At 39.8% G+C, this 22,088-nt stretch overlaps 1 protein-coding gene across 2 annotated transcripts in view; it reads right to left on the bottom strand.

Moving 5' to 3' along the window:
• LOC125430313 (semaphorin-3D-like) overlaps positions 1–14,292 on the bottom strand; it is a 67,862-nt gene extending 53,570 nt beyond the window's left edge. For both annotated transcript variants that reach the window (XM_048492242.1, XM_048492244.1), the window contains exon 1: positions 14,155–14,292. The gene's annotated coding sequence lies outside the window, so the exon portion shown is untranslated. The remainder of the gene's footprint in view (positions 1–14,154) is intronic.
• Positions 14,293–22,088: the final 7,796 nt, after the last annotated feature.

The following is a 22,088-nucleotide window of genomic DNA, read 5'->3' as shown; positions in this document are numbered from 1 at the left end:
CAAAGCTGCTATAAAACAAGCCATTGAAATGTAATAGAACCCAAGATAGTCTAAGTAAGGATTAAAACAGCAAGATGAAATAGGCAGAAAACGGAGCAATTTAAATAGATGAAAGTTAAATAATAGGGTGGATCAGAACTTCTGGTCTTAGTTGTCTTAAAGGCTAGTTGGTCCTGCATTTTCTCCTACAGTGTAAGATCCACAATTTCTATCAGCTGTGTATTTTACAAACCCCTGGGTAAAACAATCTCCTGTTGGCCCACTTAGCAAGAAAGATGGTTGGGCATATAAACTGAGCATTCTGTCATGCTGTCCCTGACTTCATTTGGTGTTCCCTGGAAACTGAGAATGGTGCCGCTGTGGGAACAGTCAGACTTGAGACCCCAAGAAATAGTCAATATTTCTACCCACTGGCACAGCCCTGACTTTATTCTACACTTTGAAGGTTGGGAACTTACAGAGAAAGCGTCTTGTTATGATGATCAAAATTGATGAGCTCTGCAATGATTTAAAATGTTGTGTGAGTTTCTTTAAAGTGAGAAGTAAGTTGTGGGGGGGGGGGGGTGAAAGGCAGAAAGTCAGGTGATTGTCACTGGAGAGTGACTATGAAGAGTCTGTACTGAACTGAGAAGGAGAGAGGCTATCTGTGCTAAACTTATAGTGAGAAGGGGGCTTGATGATGTTAACAGCTTAGTGTTATACAATGTGTAGAACTGCCCAAAGAAATAGGTAGAAACATTGAGAAGCTAGAAATGGAGTCAAATCCTGATGGGTCTCGTCTCAGAGATGTAAAGGAGTGAGAGAGTGGATTGATGTGAAGTGAAAGTCAACTCAGATGAGGTCGTTGCCTCAGATTGTTTTATTTATTATAAATTATTTATTGAAAACTTTAAGCTACAGAACATATGTAAATAAACTTTAAATTTTTTAAAATTTAACCAGGAACCCCACACGAGTAATTTCCTCAGGACCATGCCCTTTGAAACTGCTTTAAAGCTTGGACACACTACTTTAGGAGGAAATAGAAAGGAGTTTGGAATTAAATTCCTGCTGGCAGCGATATATAGATATGGAAATAAAGGAATAAATAAACATTATTTTTCACCTATCATGTTTATTTACAAAGGAACAAGGGAGTGGTCATCGCAAGCCCCTTGGCTATTCTTCCTTCCTGTGCTACTTTTCTTCCCCAATCAATTCACCACTGATTTATGACAACCCTATCGGGTTTTCAAGGTAAGAGACATTAGGAGGTGATTTGCCATTGCCTGTCTCTGCATTATGACTCTAATATTTCTCGGAGGTCATCCATCCAAATATGAACCAGGGCCAATCCTTTTTAGTTCTGAGATCACACTAGACTTGAGCTATCCAGGTCATGGAATTATGTTACTAGCCAAATGTATTATTCTACCAATACTGAAATCCAGAGAATTGTGAAGTGAGTCTTGTCTGTAATGCTACTGGTTGTCATTCTATACCTTATGTCATCATTTAGGAATTTTTCATTATCACTACAACAAATTCAAGAGGGACAGTTGCGTCAACACACTGTTGCAAAAAATTGCACGTCTTGTGGCACCTTTAAGTTATCAAATTGTAAGTTTTTTATGAGAAAGAACCCACTTTTCCAAAAAAGAAGTGGTTGTGTCAATGGGTAGGTAAACATATTCTGAGTACAGAGAAAACAAATAGGCTGTACTGCCATGCAAAGTGCAAAGTGCAAATCTATAGAAAGAGAAATAAATGAATGCATGACCCTGTCAATTTAATGCAATATAACTCCATTAGTATTGATGAGGCTCATTCATTACTAGCAACCACTGGCAATGCATAGGCATAACAATATTATGCAAATAAATGAATAGCTTACAAACTTTTTTGTGGTGAGCTCAAACTAGCCATGTTCAATCTCTACTGAATCCATTATATCAACTATGCTAATGAGTTTCCACTTCAGTTTCAGACTTTGGAGTCTGCTACAGAATGTCCTATAGAATGTCCTGGAGGACCGAAACCCTTCCCACCCACATCACTTGTTTCTGATTGTTACTAATAGCTGATTTGTATATTCTCTCAAGCAGAAACTGACATGTGTGGCCTTTGTAAACAGAAGAAGATAAATGGGCTAGTTCCTGGTTTTGTATCTCTGTCAGGTGGCCCATTGTCGGTGGTCAATACAGTGGTGGTCTTAGTGATTCTGGGGCTCTAGGCAATAGTCAAGGATGCCATCCACCTACACTCTCTCCCCCAACATACTCAGTGGTTCTATTTTCATCCCATTTTAATGTATACCCTACATTTCCATAAACTCCCTAGGACACCCCCTTCTTTTTTATGTCACTCCATTTGTTTATCTTCCACAAATGCCTAGCATACAATTATACTTATCGCTGCGGAAAATTACCCTCTGAAGTCCCCCCACCAATTTTGTCTCTTCTTGTCTACTGCCTCTGGCCTAAAGGAACAAACTCTGAGTGGCATCTATCAACTGCGTGAGTTTTGGAGGGGAGAGAAGAAAAGCTTGGGGCAGGTACTGCTCACCGCTCTCTCCTCAGGAGGAAGGGGAAAGGACAATGACTACAACAATGACAGACAGGCCTGGCTGCTAATATACAGGCAAGAAGGAGGAGCACTTGCATAGTGCCTTCCTGGTGAGCAGGCACAACTCTAGTCAGTGCTGGATTTAGATAAAGAGAGGTCCTAGACTATTTTACTGGTGAGGCCCCTCCCAACCCCCCACTCTCATGACTAGAGAAAGATAAGGTCCACAAAATGGGATCACAAAATGCCACTTCAGTGAAGTCCTGGAAGGCCAAAATCAATACAGAAATCAATGCTAGTGTTGAGTTATTGGCTTAAGACAGTGCAAGGAAAATCACTGAAGGGTTGTTTAGAGACTACAGTGCATCATGACAGCATGTGTAAGAAAGGCCTATGATAGTGTTAAAAATATACACCTTGGCTGGAGGCCCCCTAGATTTTGAAGTCCTTGGCTTCAGCCTGCCAAGTCTACAGATAAATTCGACACTGGCAGCAGCCTGGCTTGCAAGGGAGATGTGACTGGCTGGCTGTGCAGGCAGGGCAGACAGCAATGAATGGATGCTCTCCCCGCACCTCCATCCCTGACCATCACCACCTAGTGATACAGAATCAAGCACTGGCCCCTTCCCACAGTCCAACATTTGTATGCCAGCCACTGCCTGAGTCTCTTTTAGGGGTTGGCAAATTCAATCAGCTGCATCAGATCCCCCCCCCCCCCTCACAATCCTGCAGTTGATTACTGGCTGTTTCCTATGAAACCCCGGACTATCTTCACTTGTGGTGGCAGTGGCACACAGATGGTGGTCCCTTGACTGGCAATCAGGAAAGATTGGCGATTGGGACCCCCTGGTTGCCCCACAACTAAGATTGTTCTTGGACAAATAGCTGCTTCAGGTTGGGGATTGTCAGTAAGCAAAGGTGAGCTTTCTAACTCAAGACCTATGAAAGGAAGGATCATCTTCCAGGACCAGACTAATGTGCTTAAGAGATTTTAACTGACATTTACTGGTGACAAAAAGTGATGTTCTGTTATTTTGCAGGGCCTGTTGTAAATAACAACAACAAACAAAATAAGAGACACCCCAGATCAAAAACAAACAAGAGGGTAGGAATCCATGAAAGATACCAAAAAAGAAAAGAAAAGAAAAAAAGACATGATAAACTTCCAACAGATTTTGCATGTCTTCTTTTCATCAGGAGCACTAATTTAGTTATTCATTGTTAAGCCACAGCAGAAAAGACTGGCCAGTGATTCTATTCTCATGCAGTTATTAAGAAAGCAGAAGTCCAGCTTGAAAAAGGTTGGTAGCCCTGGGTTTTATTTAATAATAGAAAAATATCATGATAGTGGATCCGGACTCACCACGGGTCCATTCAAGCCTTGGGTTGTTAAAAGAAGGGGACTTGACACAGCACAGCACAAGAGGGTTTTACTTCCAGATCAAAGTTCAAGGATGAGCTTCAAGCAGACACAATTCCTTTTGTAAGTCCCTTGATAAACACATTGCTTGGAAACTTGCCTTGAAAAGCAGGGGGGCCTGAATGCCATTTGTTTCAATACTGAGCCAGTTCGGAAAGGCATTGAGAAGCTTAATTCAATTAATGTGGTCTGAGTGCTGTGATAATCCCAATGGGAGATCATAAAAGAAAAATGTGTGTATCTAAAGATCAAGTAACATATCAAAAGTAATACAGCCGTTCAAAGACATACATTCCTTAGTGCCCTTTACACAGGGATTCCTTTGTGTAGGATGACAAAGACACGCATCACCTGTCTAACTTATGGCTTGACATTTAACACAACAGTTCCAAGAACTGGTAATGTTTTCAACTGAGAAAGTTTCTTGCTATTCACTTTGCAAAATTTAGAACAATACAAAGTGGGAGCAATCAGTGTCTCACCTATGTTGGGACAGCTATTCTATGGTCAGTAACATCTTTTATGTCTGGAGGCAAACAACAGTTTTAAAAATAATTTAATTGTAGCAGAAATGTTCGCTATGTGAAGACTAATTTATCTTGCCCCATTCTTGCCTGTAGTCAAGCATGTTTTTGCTATGAAACCTGTGAACAAAGATGATAATGGGATAACTAAAAAAGAGAATGCCACAATAGAATTGATGTGCCTCTGGATTGATTGACATTTGGGGAAATGGAGCATGGGGTTATACAAACAAAGACATATAACAACCCCAATTTCATAAACAGCACAGAGCTTTTTAGTTTCTTACTAGATTGCTCTTGCTTAATCTAGTTGTGGGGAACCCAGGCCAGAGAGCCAAAATGTCCATAAATGCAATATTAAATGTTGATGCTGGAATTGATTGAGTCCTGGAACAGTGATTTTTCAGATCGAGAGGCATCGAAAGAGCTATGTCCAGGCCTAGGATGCAATAATGCAAGGTTTGGTGGTCAGGACTGAGGGGCGTTGTGTGTAGTCATATACATAGCATTTGTCTGACTCTAACAAGCATTATCAAGTCCTGACTCTCATGAGGAGTATTCACTGCAAGGGCAAGCAGGATTTGAATATAGAGGCTTTTTGCCTCTATGCCATTAGCTCCAAATCTGTGTCAGGTCAGTGCATGTCAGGAATAATTGTGGCTGCTCACTGTACAATAGGTCTTCATGAAATAAGTGAGTGGTCTCAGTTTCATTCCTACTTGTCACCATCACAGTCCTCCCCTGCCCCTTGCCTCTACTAACAATATGACCAGAGGACACTGATGTCTGAAGATCATGTATGCTCTAAAAATGACTGTCTAGGGCAAGAGAAAACTGATAAGAACAATGGGAGCAGGAAAAATAAACAGAAAAAAAAACCTTGTTCTACTGTGCTTGGATTTGTTTTCTTTTCTAGGACTTCTCCAGCCAATGTTGCTAGCTCAAAGTAGCAATGTTCAAAACAAATAGAATTATTTTTATAATGAAAGGGTATAACATTTAAAATGCAAAAACTTGTTGGGGGGGGGGGGGACGCCGATAACCATCAACATCTCAGGCTGTGGATGATCAATGCTTTCAGTGACAAACTTTCAGTTTGTGGAGCTTTGCAATTTTTCTTACAGTTCCAGACCTGTACCTCCTTCTTATTAAGTATCTTTGCCTCCTTGGTGTGAAGCATGAAGACTGTACAGTATTTTCTTTTAATCAAAATCCCCCACCCCCATCTTATCTGTATTCTCTTTCGCTTCCTGCTATAATTGGAATAGCAGCGGTGGGAGCTGGCATTTTTTCTGTCAGGGTCCGGAGAAAGCATTTTAATGAGCATTTGAGGTGGGAGGATCCTGCTCTGTTATCTGTTCCTTGTCAAAGGTTGTCAGCTGGAATAGCTCTAAAATTATGGCCTGTGTTTGGAGGTGGTCTTTCCAGACAATTTCATGCTCCTTTACATTCTTAGAAGCAAACTCTTTCCTTTGGCACATGACATCTTTGTGTGACCTTTACCCTCCCAGAAATGTCATATTCCTTGGTGCACTTCTTTGTTGTTACTGAAAGATTCCAACATCTTGGGACAATTACTCATGTTACTTTTTGGGAGTTGTTAGCTCCTGTACAGCCAAATTGTGTGTGTGTGTGTGTGTGTGTGTGTGTGTGTGTGTGTGTCGGGTAGTCTATAGCAGGCAGAGTATGGAGCTACAGCAATAGTAGAAGCTGCAAGATAAGTGATTTTGTTTTCCATGTCAAATAGCAAGCCTAACCTAAAGACTTTTATGGGGTTAGGCCGCAATACAAATTTGCTGTGTCCTGTTGCTGTCTGAGATGCTTATTAGCTTGCCTGCTTATTTAAAATGAGTTCCCACTCCATTTTAGCCACAGGTTTGTGGTGGCTCATTGCTGAATCCCCAAGTTCATCCGTCTAGGGGCTGCTAGGGGCATCCTAACAAAAGGTGGTGATAATGTTGTGTACTGGGCTAATACCTGTTTGAGTAGGTAGAAGAGAGGATTTCTATCAGGAAACAATTACATGACCCTCTTGCTGTGACCTAGATCCATATTGGGACCTCAGCGTCTCATCTTTAATACACTAAATCTCTTATGTAACATGTAGTTTTACCATGACAACTAGGGAAACTTCTACATCTTGCAGACTTCAGAGCTAGGCCAGTGTGAGAAGAATGAAAGAATATAAGCCCCTACAGATTGATATCTGTAGTTACCTCAGAATTCTTATTGAGTTTTATGTAAGGACAAATCTCCTTGAAGTATTGTTAACTCAATAATTTCTCCATATAATCTTGGTCCATAAAATATGAGAACTTGGAACAAACATAGATTGCTGTTCATTCCCCTCCTCTGAGGGGCCCCTCTTAGTAATTCCCGGGAGGCTGAATTCAAAGGAGGGGGGTAGGTCTAAGAGTCCAGGAGCCAAAAATGTCAATAAATCTTCTTTTCTGCTATAAACAGTGCTCCAAGAAGATGTCACCAGAGGTATGGTGGGAGTTTTAAGAAAGAAAGTAAATGAGAGGGTCCTGATTTGCCCTTTTATTTGAATTGTGATTGCGTGTAGAATTGCATGGCTAACTACTGTGTTATTGCAGCTTTAATTTTTCTCATTAGAAGACCTGGTAATCTGTACACTATGGTCACATGATGAGTCAACCACATATACTGTAATCCTAAACAAAGGATAAAGCTTTATATGATCTGAAGAGAAATCAGATAATCCTAAACACTGTTACTCCTTGGGTTTTTCTACGCAGTTCATTTAAAACATTTTGAAGCAGGAAATAAAATGTTTCATTTGTTTTTATCCCAAACATTTATACTTTGTTAAAAGAACATTTATAGTGCATTGAACAACTATTAGCAAAACTTGCCTTTTTGAAACAGCATCATATGTTTCCTTTGCAAAATAGCTGACAGAACAGATATGCCGTTTTTTCTTTTTCTTTTAATTTTAAATGAGATATCTGCAAAGCTTCATGGAGTGGATATGAGAATTGCAGCAGTTCAGAGGGCTAGACTACCTCCCATTAAGAGGCAATAGGTAATGCCCATCACTTTCAATTGTGGCTTGACAGGCTCTTCAGAGGACTGGTCTACCCGTGACTGAAAGTAATGGATAGCCTTAGACTCTGGAGGCCAGGTGTGCCATTGCTTCTTAAAGGAAGGTAGATCACTCTTCTGGATGGCTGTGATTCTCATATCAACTCCATGAAGCTTCGAAGGTATTTCATTTAAAATAAAAAAGGAAAAAAACATATGCTTAGGATCACCAGGAACAGCAAAGCAGAGGAAACTCCTGGAAACATTCTACAAATGGCGGCTGCATCACAGAGGCCCCTGAAGCTGTATGAAAATTGTGGGCATTCTAGAAAAAGGGAAGTAAGAACTCTAAAGTGTGTGTGTGTGTGTGTGGGGGCAGAGGTGGGAAAAATGTAACTTTATGTGCCTCTCCCTGGCCTAATCCCCAGTCACTTACAAAGTCATAGGGGTGAGGGTTTTTTATTTTTGCATTTGAATGGGGGGGGGGGGGAATAGAACTAGGTGGGCATTAGGATCCAGGGGGAGCATTCTATAATCTATAACAAAGAAGGCCCAGCATGTGGTGGATGAACATTCAATACTACATTAATTTTTCAATGGAAAAGAGTATAGATGCCTACAGCTATACTTCATCTTGGCAGTGATGTGGCAGTTAGGGTAGTCATGGATCATGGTGGAAATACCCTACTTAATAAGATGCCTCATTTTCTACTGCTATGCAACAGTTCACAGTAACATAGTTCATGCTGAGTCACAGGAAATGAGCAAAAGCCCAAGAGCTCTTTGACTCTTATTAAAGACTTGTGCTTTTGGAGGTCTTGCCAATTCTGGACTTTTGAAAGTACCTACCGAAGAGCAAAGACTCATCTTCCTGACCCTGGTTCCCAAATTCCTTCCAAGTATTTATTCACACTAAACTTCATTTGCCATGCTTTTGTTCTCCCCCACCCCCATTACCACACAGTCTTTGATCCTGAATGATTTATTGTCAGTTTGCAAACTTGGCCACCTCACAGTTCACCCCCGTCCCAGATCACTTATAAATTAATTAAATAGCAGTGTTTCAACAGAAATTCCCTAGAGATCCTATTGCTTACTTCCCTCAATTCTCACTTACTTCTATACTCTGCTTGTTGTTTAACTAATCTGAGTCTTTAAAAACTAACAAAATTTTCTAGGGTATAAGCTTTTGTAAGTCAAAGAACACTTCATCAAATAACTGTACTCATTACTAATTCATAACAAGACCATATACTTTATTGCTTGTTAACACAAGTATACACAAACTGAGACTTTTTCCTATCTGTCTGTCTGTCTGTCTGTCTGTCTGTCTGCCTGTCTATCTATGCATAGTTGTATAGACCATGGTCCTTAATTTATCCAAGTAATTTTGTGGATCAGTTTATACAGTGCATAGAAAAGCCCCCCTGAATAATTCTGTTTTGCATGGTTTGCAGGAAACCAGGAGAGTGAAAACGTTTCTGAACTCCTCAAGAAGTCCATTCCATAAGGTGGAGGCCATGACAGGAATGGCATGTGTACAGGCAGTTGCTGATTTTGCCCATTTGCAGGTTGGCACCTGCGTTAACTTGCTTCTCCAGCAATAATGTTGGCTCTAACATAACCCTGAGAATCTTAACTATGTCAGAAAGGGTCAGCTAAACACCATAGAAAGTGGGGAGCACAATGTCCTTCAAGATCTTTACCTTCCCAACCATGATTACCTCTGTCTTTTCAGGGGTTAATTTAAATGTGTTCACTTAGCCCAGGGGTAGGGAACCTGCGGCTCTCCAGATGTTCAGGAACTACAATTCCCATCAGCCTCTGTCAGATGGCCAATTGGCCATGCTGGTAAGGGCTGATGAGAATTGTAGTTCCTGAACATCTGGAGAGCCGCAGGTTCCCTACCCCTGACTTAGCCAATTTACCACAGCAGCCAGGCTGCTCTTCAGGACCTCTACTGCATCACCAGGAGATTTGCTTAAGGATATGAAGTGCCGGGTGTCATCTGCGTATTGATGACAACCAACCCCGAAGCTACAAATAATTTGTCATAAGGTTATACATAGAGTTCAAAAAGCATGGGGGATAGAACTGTGTCCTGAGGAACCCCACAGGATATTTCCCACACTCATAACCACTTTCTAATAGCAACTCTTTGAATCCAATCCATGAGGAATCATTTGGGCCAGATTGGTGCACATTTCCTGATACCTTCTGCCTCCAAGCACTTTAACAAGACGGTATGATCTACAATATCAAAGGCTGAAGATAAGTCCAATATTAGCAATAGAGAGTCCAATAGAGAGAGGCATGGCCTTTGTCTACTGTTAGATGGAGGCCATCAACTAAAGCGAGCAGAGCTATCTGTGTCCTATTGCCTGGATTGAAACCAGACTGAAAAGCAGATGAGTTATTCAAGAAGATCTGGAGTTGGTCTGCTACTGCTCTCTTAGTCACTTTGCCCAGAACGGTCATATTAGAGACTGAACCAGGGACGTAGGTAAGGGTTTTTTTCCCTCGGGTTCAACCCCCACATTACATGTCCGAAGCTCCGCCCCCCGTTTGTGGGTTTTTTGAAATTTTTAGTGTTTTTTCGGTTTTTGGCCTGCAGGGGGCGCATTTTTAAGCTAGCATCACCAAAATTTCAGGGATGTTTTGGGAGACTCTCCTACTGATACCACCCAGGTTTTGTGAACTTTGGTTCATGGGGTCCAAATTTATGGACTCCCAAAGGGGGTGCTGCCATCCCCCATTGTTTCCATGGGAGCTAATAGGAGATGGGGGTCCATAACTTTGGACTCCCTGAACCAAATGTCACCAAACCTGGGAGGTATCATCAGGAGAGTCTCTTACTGATACCACCCAGGTTTTGTGAAGTTTGATCCATGGGATCCAAAGCTATGGACTCCCAAAAGGGTTCTTCCATCCCCCATTGTTTCCAATGGAAACTAATGGAAGATGTGGGCCACACCTTTGAGGGTCCATAACTTTGAACCCGCTGAACCAAACTTCACCAAACCTGGGTGGTATCATTAGGAGAGTCTTCTAAAGATACTCTGAAAGTTTGGTGCTGCTAGCTTAACAATTGCACCCCTGACAGCAGCAGGCACACCTCAAATTTCTCCAGATTCTCCTTTTAAATCCACCCCGGCATGGATTTAAAGGGAGAATCTGAGGTCCCCAGTTGAAACATTGAAAGTGATGCTGTTTCAGGGTGGGGAATCCACCACAAAACAGCATCACTTTCAATGATGTTTCAACTGGGGACCCCAAATTATCCCTTTAAGGTGGATTTAAAAAGAGAATTTGGGCTCTCTAGTTTAAATACTATTGAAAATGATGCTGTTTGGGGTGGATTCCAGCATCACAGTGTTCGCACATGCCCCCCCCCCCCGCAAAACTAAGATTTTGCACCAGGCCTTTTCCCCCTAGCTATGCCTCTGCACAGAGGGGAGGGCAGAAGGGGCTGCCGGATGCTGGCTGGGAGCCCAGTTGGTGGGGGGGGGCGGGGATGGCTGGGCAGGGGAGTCTGCTGTCCCTGACCTCAGAGAGCTGCTTTTATAAGCATTGAAGCCAGGGGCGGGGCTTGGGGAGGAATGGCCACGCCTCCAGGGGCGGATGGGGCGTAACCCCCCAACCCCCCCCATAAAAAATCTATACCTACGTCCCTGGACTGAGCAACCATTTAGGGATGGTATTTTAAGTAATTGACAGATAACTGCCTCTTTGAGTGGCCAAGGGAGGGTGCCCAGAATTAGTGACAGGGTTATAATAGATTCTAAGATTTGTTGATGTGGTCCTTACATGATTTTGGCAGCCAGGATAGACAGGGATACAGAATGAAAGTAGAGGGCCTTCTTTGGTCCCAGGATTTTACTGATATTCGTAATGGAAACTGGATCAAAACGATCCATAAAGAGACCAGGCAGAATAAGAGGTAGCATGTAATGACATGAGACAAAACAACATTCATTTGGCTTTGTCAGGAAATTGGGAGAACCTGACTTGTGATCATGACACACCAAACAGTTGTGATTACACAATTGTATATATAGTGAAAGACAACTGAACAGAACAGTTCAATTCTACTGGACTGATCACTTTGTCATGCCTAGCCCCAGTTCAGTAATGTAGCCTCAAGTGCTGTATGTGAAGTCTACCAGATTGAATAACTTGTACAGCAACTTTCTGCACTAGTCAATTCCAGAAGTGGGTTATTGTAGAAATGCCTGTTTTTGCACAAAGATTGTCCTCACTGGATTGGGACAGATACCTTTAACAATGCAAGACTATGATCAAATTCCAGTTACTTAGAAAAATTACCACTGTTAGCTCCTGGAGGTTTACAACAACTTGATGGTGCAGGTACCATCTCATTTGATGTCATCAGCCTATTGCAACAGTGTAAACAACTCCTAGCACCCCAAGCCTCTGGGCCAGCAAAGTCCTAATACTGGACTCTGTGAGTTGTAGTTTACCATTTCTATCAGCTAAGGAAATATGTAATATCTGTGCAAGGTGCATTTTGTCAGCAGACAGAGTCTCTTCAATAAGTAGAATATGCCTTGCCCCAGTGGAATATGCTGGTATTAGCTGAGCAGATTGATACTTTACAGTTTTTATGATTCTACATTCTATCATTTGGGGATCTAAAAAGATTTAAGGTTTAGCACAAGAGACTACAGTTGTATTATTTATCATAATCTCTACCACTATACCAACAGCATCGCTTGGCTTCACAAGATCAAGTCAAACATCCCTATCTAATGGACACTCTCAAAAGCCCCTTGATTGAAGCAGAGTACTTAATTATTCAGAGGGCTTACCAGACCTTTCGTATTTAGGCTTCAAAAGAAGACAAAATGAGACAGATTACAAAAATTTGGCCAGTAGAACAGCCCAAGGAAAATATTATTTCCACAAATGTGTAACCTGACAATCACTTTAGAAACTAAACATGTTAGACTGTTGAAATCACAGGGGTTTCCTGTCCCCAAATAGATCAAGTATTAATCTTATTAAACTCACTGAATCAAAGTAAGGTATTAGTGGAAACAGCAATAAAAAACGGCTTAGTAAGGAGTCTCCCATTATATTATATGACATACTGATGGGAGAATAATCGTAATCTCTGTTCCCTCTTTTATTAGAATGTCTTGGGAAAAGACAGTTGAGGCAAAAACTCCTTAAGTGGGCTTGGGAAAATGGGGATATTTATTTGTTACATCTGAATTTCAGTCTTCCTCCAACAAGCTGTGAGCGCAATTGCCTCAAAACTATTTTGTGAGGCAGATTACAATGAAAAATACTGATTTGCCCACTTCCATCCAATGACTATTGATTAACATTCAGATTTTGCTTTTTGTGCTAAACATCAGAAGGTATAAAGGGAAGATCCAAGCATCTAAACACTGAGAGTTCACAAGGATAGCTGCAGGTTTATGTGCAAGTCTGCCCTTCACATTTTATAGTATTTGGCCCTGCAACTACCAATGTTTATGTGACAAGCCCACTGGACACTTGAATACTTTGAACTGATTTCTATGTGGGTTTAAATATTGGTTTCCTACATCCACAGTTATTTTATAACCTGTGCACCTTGCTAGTTTTCTCAGTGTTTATTGCTCTGAAAAGAATCTGCATACACTTGGAATATATACTTCCCATCTTTACATTTGGGGAAAAAATAATGCTTTCTAGATTATTTCTTTGGAGTGGAAATGCAGCAGAGATCTGGGGATCATAATGCAACAATAATAGTAATACTTAGCACAATGTTGAAAGTCTTTCTCACATATTGTACTGTAATCCTTACAGATACCCCTGCAAGACTGGTCAGTATTATTATTCCCATATTTCAGACTGAGGGCTCAGAACCACCTGGTTTGAAATTCACTTTCTGGGACCTTATAGTACACCACAGCAGAAATGGACTGATGTAGCAGAAGGGGAGAGTGCTGAATGTTGCCTTCCACAGAATTTAAAACATCTCTCTAAAGTTCTGAAACAAATATAAAATAGTATAACACATTCCTATGTATGCATCGATTAAATACAACCTACCAATTGCTTGTATCAGATACAAATCTGTATTCAGTATTTCAGTGTATGAAGTCATTGCATACATTTGCATTATTGAATACTAGCTTTCTTGATTTGAATCTAAATCTAATTCCACGAAAAGATTATTGAGTTTTAAAATATTGAGAACTATTGTATGACAGACTGATGCCAATTTGTTACAATTAATAGTCTACTATGATGAGTATTTACTCAGAAACATACAAGGACTGTAGCTGTAATATTCAGTCAAAGTTGACTGAAACTAAGGATTCTAACTTTCTATAATGGGGCATGATATTTGCAGCTTGATCAAAGTGTTTGATCTCCCATGAGGAGCTACTTGCTATGAAATGTACAAGCGTACTTACTATGTAGTATCAAATGAAGTAAGAATGTGTATTATACACAAATGCAAGATACATACAATGCTATATGCATGAACCATCAATTTTGATAGACCTATTTTTGAATCATGTAAAATGTCAAAAAATACTGAAATACTGCACATTTATTTCCACAACAGCATCCTGCTTAAAAAAATACTGTTCTACTCACCTGTCCACACTTTTCCGTTTCACAGATGGAATGAATTCCAAAAGTAGAATGATGCTCTACCTCCCATACCACAGTTTTGCCTCAAACTTAGCAGGATCTCCTGCATAAGTGCTGGCACAGCAACACCTGAACACTACAAAGCCACTCTGACATGGGGGTGGAGTGAACAGGCCATGATGTCATTTGGAGACAGCCTCCATTCACAAAAATCAGTAGAAGCTGCTAGTTAACAAACCATCTGTTCTGCCTCACTCTCTACCCTAGACAGTGCTTTGGATTGTATAAAAGGTAGAGAGATCTGATGACATCTTGTGGTGAATTGTTCATATTTCTCAGAGCAGTTTTAAAATTAATCTCCATGGACTGAACTCAATTTGCAGACCTGCCCTTATTCATGAAAACCAGTTTTAGAGTGTTATTCTTCTACAGTAATCAACAATGCACCATTGTTGAAGCTGTCAGTGTTATTAGAATTGATCAAAGGACAAGGGGGCCTCTGGTTATTTTTTTTTCTTATGGAAAAAACAAAGACAAAATTCTGAGAACTATATAGAGAGAACACTTGTTCAACACATTTACTGTTAGGTCATGGATAGTCAACCACAATTTATATACTACGAGTGGCTACTCAATACTCTCCCACTTCCCGTACCAAATCAGAAGGGTAATACAGAATTTGGAAGCTGCATGTATATAGGACATGGGACTGAAGAGGAGGATCTTTAAACACTGGTTTTTCATAAGTAATACCAAATGTTCTTTTCAATTCCTCATGACATGGTTAACTTCGTATGCCAGTATTAACAAAGAATAAGTCGTACTGTTAACACAAGCAAACCATGGTGAAAATGATTGTATTATTAATATGCACCATTTTTACTCTCTAAATTGTAGTACATGAAACCTGAGGGTCATCAAAGACACAGACAGGCAGAAAAGGGAAGCTAGACTGCAGTAGGCTGTTTTCTCTCTCCACTAATTTGTTTTAAGCAGTGGCGTAGTGCCGAGGGTACTGGGAGGGGTGCGACGCACCGGGTGTGCGCCAGTGCGGGGGTGTGGAGAGCGGGGTAGGTGTGGGTGAGGGTGTGGCAGGGGCACACACGTGCCCCAGGCACAGTTCCCCCTCACTCTGGCCCTGGTTTTAAGAATATGAACAATCAATCCCATATTTACTGAGTGCTGGGCTATCCCAATTATTTATTTAGGAAATATGTATGTTGCCTCTCTAGATGTGTTCTAGATGACTCATAAAAATACAACAAAATAAATCAATTAAAAAATAAATCAGTAAAACAAATCACATAATAAAAAATGGACAATAAAACAACCAGCTCATGAGAATAAATGCATATGGTTTCAAAGAAATAAAAATACAGCCAAACAACGCACTACAACTGCATTTGCTCTGATTCCTCAAACATTGGGTTCCACCTTAAGAGTTTATAAGAGACATTCTTGGGGTTAAATACTCACATTATGAATGAGTAAATAAATCCATAAAACCAGACATGTACCCAACAATAAGCCACTATAAGATGGACCCAAAAGATGTAAGAATAGAACTCCACTGGTTGTCACCTATAGCTACCAGTTTAAACCTATCTGAAACATCATCAATGTTCTTTAGCTTTCCTGGAAAAGGATACTTCCCTTTCTTAGGCTTTTCCTACACACAACCTAAAACTGCTAACCTAATCTGAAACAACTTTTGACCAACAGCAATGGATTACCTAACAGAGATACAAACATGGGGACAATATTCCGCAGGAAACCAAGATATCAGCTTTGTCCTATATACACTCAGGAAGCACTATTACAAGCAACACTTTGGGTTATAGATCACAAGTCATATGCCATAACAGAGAGGGAAAAAAGGAAACTATAACCCAACTATAAAAAACAGGTATGCTGCAATGTTACAAACAGTACAAATTTCACTTCACATACAAAGCTATGATAATAATGCCAGCAATTAAAAATCAGTGATACAATGCTGTGCTATTGTTAACATAGCACATGCTGTAAAACCAACATAGCCATCCAAAGTTGTCTCAAAAATCTGTGGGAATTTTGTCACAGAGTAACATCAGACACTGTGTAGATGTCTGACATGAAATATTGTCTGAATGAAGAGATGGCAGGTGCTGCAGCTTTGTACGAGTTTCGTTGATACTTGGTCACCACTCTTTTCAACACTCCTGTTGTTAAATATAGATCTTTACCCTTTTCTTAATCCTTAGAGTGATCCCAAATGCTACAGCTCTGAAGGAAAAACTCTCTTAGGCCAAGCGGAAGCTGATCTGCTGATGGGACAAAAAGGTAAAAAAAAAGGATACACATCAGACATTAAAGATTACAGAAGTAGCAAGAAAACATTTTGAATCTTTCTGCACACTCTGTTATTGACCTAAAGGTCACAATTCTACAACAAAACTTTAAAAACTGCATCATTAAACAAGTTAGGTTTTATTCAAACATTTCATTTCACCCCTGTCTCTGACTTGAACTGAGACCTAGAATTTATGGCCATTACAACATTTACTGTCTTAAAAAGAGTGATTACAATCATTAATGGGCTTACTATAATTTATGAATGGCCTTTGTTTGACTAGATTTAAATATACCCCCTTTTTTTACCAGTGAACTGGTATCCCTCTGGAATTTTATCCTATACTGCTTACATATTATTGCCTCTCAACTGTGCAGGGATTTTTTTTAATCTCATATTTGCATATGAAATGCCAGCAAATAAAGATATACCCATATGTATCTGAAGAAATGGTTTTGTCCATGAAAACTGATACTGAAATTGGGTATTTTCTTTACTTGTTTTAATCTTTAATGTGTCAGAAGGCTCCTATATATTGTTCTCTCCAAAGAATTTTACAAAAGCCCATTTACTTCATGTACTTCTTGGAGCCCATTTCCTCACCCCAGACCCAGCTGTGGATTGTCTCTGACTCTGCTCCCTGCAGTTCTCATCCTTCTCTCTTCTTTTTATTTGACTTGTTTCTTTGTCCTTTTTCCCCTTTCTCATCCTTTCCTCTTATGCAATTATATGAAATTTACCCACTGCTGTCAAATCTATCCAGAAAATAATTCTCACTGTAGGAACTTTCTCCCTGGTGGTGGGGAGAAGGGAAGCAATAGAGAGGGCACCAGAATTGCTCTGGCTGCAACATCGCTTCCGGTGTGCTTATTATTCCTGCCCCACTATAGCTGCTTTTCGCAGCTCAGTTACCAAGACTAAATGAGATCTAATCAGAATTCTGCTCAGATCTATTCAGTAGGATTTATTCTCAGGAAAGTGTTCTCAGGAGGGCATTGTTAGCCATCTGAAGAACTTGGGTTGCATTTTCACATGAGGTTTGACTACATATTTTTCCTACTTTGTTATGAACAGCTTTGACCACAAGGGGTCAGGCCTAACTTAAGTTTGAGCAGTTCTGCAACTCTCAGATTCCTTTCTAAGATCAATGTTCATTATTGGTGATTTCTCTTCTCATACTTCACAGTGCCTCTGAACCAAAAATAGGCACTGCTTTGTTTATAATGTGGTCTCAGTCCAGTATATGCTGCAGTCTAATTTGTCCAGGATAAGATGTGAACATTATTTGTTCTAAAATGTACACTCCATTTATTAATCCTTTTTGGACTCTCAAAACAGCTCAAACTAAAATTCATAGTAAAAAATAAACTAGTCAGACTGAAAATATCATCAATTAAAACAGTCACTCAACATCAAAGCATTAGATCTTGGAGAGCCAATGTCAAAGTATATAATTTTGAGCTAGATAGGCCTTATCGCACATAGATTGAGCTAGATAGGCCTTATAGCACACACACATATATAATTGAGTGTCTGCAAGTGAGAAGGCCTGGGTCAGATATAAGACCTACTGAGAGTGATTCCCCTCTCTCTTAGCATAAGGTCAGTGGAAGCACTGGCTATCTAAATCCACTAAGAAAAGATAATTCCCATATAGTACAATAATACAATACAATAGTGGTTCTTACCTGACAGTCTAAAAATGATTGTTCATAATAATAACAACATCTCTTGGGAATTCAGCAGTCCACATGAAGAGACACTGGTTCTTCTGGAGCAGTTTCTGAGTCTGAATGCATGGCAACAACAGCAGCAAGGTGCTGGGTGACTGTGCCTGGTTTTGCTCTAGCTTTGCCAGCACTGAAGCTCAAATGTGCCATTCTGAAAAGAGCTGTATAAACCCAGTGGTGGGATTCAAAGAATTTTACAACTGGTTGTTAACAAGCACCATTTTAACAACCAGTTCTGCCGAAGTGGTGAGAACCTGCTGAATCCCACCACTGCATAAGCCTCTCTGGATGAAGGAGAGAGCTAGAGAATCTGCATGTACTTCTGAAGTGATCTCCTCTAGGCAGGATCACATGATAACACTCACCATAGTGGTTCACTGGAGTTAGCGGTATCACCATTTTTTCCAACTTGATGAAACATTCAAGCTGTGTATCCCTTATGGGCGGAATGAAGATATAAAGACACTGAAAGAGGTGTCCATTTCCTGCTGCCAATAAGCCCCCAAACCCCCAGGATATCTTCCTAAGAGGTATGAATGATGAGTAAATAGAATGCAGAATTTTTTAAAAAGAAGGTTATACTAAAAGATATTCCCAGAAGAGAAGGCATTTGAGCGAGATAGCTGTTTTAAGGCAAAAAATTACCAGAACTTATTCCCCTCTCAATTGGCAGGTTGCCAAAACAAAACCCCAAAAAGAAATTATCTTTGAAATTAATCAGCAACCGAAGAAGGATTTGATTCCTGCATTAAACTACTGAAAACATTGGGAAATTGTGGAAGCAGTAATGTCTAGTGGGCAATGTCAACTACTAAGAGGGTTCTGTGTCCCTTGAAATAGGTGAGATGGCCATGGATCTCAAGAGTATATCTGCCAGTATGCTAAGTCTCAGGGCAGAAACAGACTCTCTGAAAGACTCTGTTAATAACAATATTCCCATGATGATGTCTGAGCTCATAAAGTATATTCAAGAATGAAAGTTGAGTTAAAAACAGGACAAATAGAAGAGAAGGTGGGAAAGACCAAAGAGGAAGTGAAACCCTTAAAACAAGATGTGGACTCTGTATAACCTGAGGTTCAAATACATGACCAAATCATTCTTCAACTGGAATATCAAATTAAAGAAAAGATCTTGAGATTTAGGAAGATACCAAAGGATGCAAATCCAAATTGAACCCAAATCCAATTGAACAAAATTGCCTCAGCCCTGGCCAATTATTTGAAGAGCAAAGAAGAAGAAATAGTGTCAAAGGTTGAAAAAATCTATAGAGTCACATCAAAAAATCCAAAAGTGAAAGGACTGTGGAGAGACATTGTTATCTAATACTCTGAAGAAATGGCAGATCAGATTTTGGAAATACATAGGAAAGCAACAATCAAAATAGAAAACAAGGACATAATTGTGATGAGGGAGCTTCCTTTAAGAGTTTTACAGAAAAGGAAAGATAAGGCATTTTTAGGAGACACTTTAAGATGAAACCAGATAAGATTTCCATGGCTTAGATGCGAAGGAGTTTTCCTCACTTTTAAAGGATAGCAGCAAGGAATTACTTCAATAACAAATGCCAAAGAGATCTTTAAGAGGATTTTAAAAAGACCTTACATAAAATGTTCTGCTAGATGAATGATTTAACAAGACAGGAAGTAAATAGGTTTATTAGAGATTAATGATGAATGAATTGTAAATTCAGATATAAGGTTAAGAAAAAGGGAATAAAGGAGGGAAGGGCAAAATTATGTTTAAAATCTTTGACGATATGAAATTCGGTTAGGAGGATAACATGGTTTTTTTTGTTTCAAATTGCCTCAAATTGCAAGTTGATGTACTAGAAAAGGTTTAAGAAAAAAGAGGAACCTATGTTGGGCTTGAGATTTAATAATGAAATAATGTTATGGATAAGATTGACAGCTGGATCTGGGCGGGAAGTCAATTAGTTATATGTAGTTTATGTTGTTTATGTAGCATAAGCCTTTATTGCATAAGTAGAATAGGGTGGCTAGATCACTTTTGTTTTTTCCTTTCTATGTTACTTTTTTGTTGCCGTAACTCCCCCCCAAATATTTTTTGAAGTGTATTCTTAAGATCTGTATTATGCTGTTTGTAGCTGTGAAGCCTCTGAGACTGATTGGCTCATTCCGCACAAGCAGAATAATGCACTTTCAAACTCTTTGAAGCTGTGCGGAATGGCAAAATCCACTTGCAAAACGTTGTGAAAGTGGTTTGAAAACGCATTATTTTGCGTGTGCGGAAGGGGCCAGTGTCTGAAGTGGTGTGTGATGAACATCTATTTACTCAGAAAACAAAGTAATCTTTTTTGGTGAGATTAGAGCTCATATAAAACCCAAGAATACTTTTGTGGAATAGGCAAGGGACTGGAAAAAATCCCACCAGATAGGGAACCTAAATGAGAGAATGCACAAGGGCAAAATGGATGGTGGAAGACAGTGGAATAGATAATGAACTGAGAAACAGGAACCTAAGGATCATGCCTGAGAAGACTGAGGAAATTTCACATAGTGACAAGAATGAACCAGCCAATCCTTTGGACTATATGTTCCTAATTAAGTTGTGGATAGAGGTATAACTATTCCAGTTATATTATGTTGAGAAAAAGAAATCTTCTAAATCTCTGCAAAGTCCCACTGAAGGCAGGGGATTTTTGTTTGAGGAGACATGCACAGGATTGGACTATACTTCTAATATATACAAAGGGCTAACTGAGCTCTATCAAAATATTAATTAGAAAATTACTCCCTCACAGAGAAATGCCTCAAATATAGATCTTCCTGGTCACATACTAGATAGTTGGTCACCATATACTTTTACTACATGTGTTTCCTGCTCTGACTTCCTTGTTTAGCCATTTTAGCCACTGTGTAGTCACTGTGGGATTTAGTCTATTGAACAATAAATTCTAAGCCACTGACAAGCTGGAACAGGTCCAGAGGAGGGCAACAAAAATGCTCAAAGGTCTGGAGTTCATGCACTACAAAGAGAGGTTTAGGGAACTGAGAATGTTTAGTCTAGAGAAGGGGGACATGATAGCTATGTTTAAATATATGAAGGGATGCCATGTTGAAGAGGGAGCAAGCTTGTTTTCTGCTCCTTTAGAGTCTAGGACAAGGAGTAATGAATTCAAAGTACAGGAAAAGAGATTCCACCTAAAATTAGGAAGCACTTCTTGACAGTCAGGGCTGTTCAACAGTGGATTCACTGCCTTGGAGAGTTTTGGAGTCTCCTTCTTTGGAGGTTTTTAAACAGAGGCTGGATGAACATATTTTGGGAATGGTTTGATTGTGTGTTTCTGCACTGCAACGGGTTGGACTTGATGGCCCTTGTGGTTTCATCCTAATCTATGGTTCTGTGAATTGAGTCAGTTCAGTGGTCTGATTTGTCTTGCAAGACTGATATAAAATAGTGTTTAAAAACTGACTTGCAACCTTCTAAATTATGAACAAGTTGTACATGGTAGTAGACACTCAAACTGGAGGGACGTTTATTTCTCTCAATTGATAGGTTACTTAAACTCAGCCTTGATACAAATTCCATTTTGAATGGACCTTTCCTTTTATTTAACAAAAGCTCCATTATACACTAATCTTGAGCAGTGAATTGTTGCTATTAATCACTTATCACCCAATAGATGGGAGTAAATTTTTTTTGCAACTGCTAGAGTTCATTTTGGATCCCTGCCAGTGAACAGATATACAATTAGTTCATAAACATATTAATTAGTCAACATGGTGAAATATAGTGCCTCCTGAGATTAACATACAAAGGTCACTACCAAGCAGTATGTAAATTCATGTTGATCTTACCTAAAGATCAGGGGCAGGTTTGTTCTGAATGAGGAAAATGCATGAACTTGCCTCAC

This window comes from Sphaerodactylus townsendi, linkage group LG03 (assembly GCF_021028975.2).
Source record: "Sphaerodactylus townsendi isolate TG3544 linkage group LG03, MPM_Stown_v2.3, whole genome shotgun sequence".
In the NCBI taxonomy this organism is placed as follows: domain Eukaryota; kingdom Metazoa; phylum Chordata; class Lepidosauria; order Squamata; family Sphaerodactylidae; genus Sphaerodactylus; species Sphaerodactylus townsendi.
This window is presented reverse-complemented; position numbering and strand designations above follow the sequence as displayed.